Below are 1,162 nucleotides of genomic sequence, written 5' to 3' on the forward strand. Positions count from 1 at the left end.
TTAGTGAGCTAATGAGGGGTTTAGCTAACATTAAGGTAACAGTCAGGATGCCCTGATGTGGTGCTGTGGGTTAATGTGCCAGACTGCAAAGCCCTTTTAACTGCAAGATCGACAGTTCAAGCTCACCAGCTGCTCCTAAGAAACCCTCTACAGGTCACTATGGGTTGGAACGGACTCGATGGCACATAACAACAAGGTAGAAGTCACTGGGTGGTACAAATAGTTAACATGTTTAGTTGCTAACCTAAAGGTTGGTAGTTTGAGTTTACCCAGAGACATATTGAAAGGAAGACATTGTGTTCTACTTTTTAAAAATCAGCCATTGACAATCCTATGGAGCTCAGTTCTACCTCTACAGAGAGGGTTTCCATGAGTCAGAATTGACTCAAAAGCCCAAAGAAAGGTTTGAAATTCTATCCACTTAGGGCAATGTCTCTAATACCCAGATTTACTACTAATGTATGTGAAGGATTCAAAGTTTTTAGAAAACCACCATCATCTTTTGATTCCAATTTTCCATTAATTTTTTGAAGCCCCCTCATATTTGGTGTTGGAGGAAAATATTAAAAGTACTATGGACTGCCAAAAGAACAATCTGTGTTGGAAGAAATGTAGCCAGAATACTCCTTGGAAGCCAGAATGGCCGAAATTCGTCTCTCCTACTTTGGACATACTACTAGGAGGGACCAGTCGTTGGAGAAGGATATCATATTTGGTAAAGTGGAGGTTCAAAGAAAAAGAGGAAGACCCCCAATAAGGTGGATTAGCACAGTGGAAGCAGCAATAGATTCAGGCTTAGCAAAGATTGTGAACTTGGCAGGGGACCAGGCAGTGTTTTGATCTGTTGTGCATAGGGTCACTGAGTCAGTGCTGACTTGATGGCACCTAACAACAACAACATATTTGGTGAAATGAAAAAGACAAAGCTTTCTGTCATTTTGTATTTGCGTGTGGACAAAGGGCAGCTATGTCTAAATGTTTCAGTTTTCCAGAAGAAACCCTTGTGCATTCCACTTTCTGTTCCCTCCCTATTTATCCTGGTCATCTCTAGCTCCAGCTTTGCCAGAGTGGGGCAAGTGATTACATGCCTTGCCTGTCTTCTCTCTTTGAAGTTATCAGCAACGGTGATCCAAGGATACTGACACTTTTAAGTGGTGGGAAA

This window comes from Chrysochloris asiatica, unplaced genomic scaffold, assembly GCF_000296735.1.
Source record: "Chrysochloris asiatica unplaced genomic scaffold, ChrAsi1.0 scaffold00054, whole genome shotgun sequence".
In the NCBI taxonomy this organism is placed as follows: Eukaryota; Metazoa; Chordata; class Mammalia; order Afrosoricida; family Chrysochloridae; genus Chrysochloris; species Chrysochloris asiatica.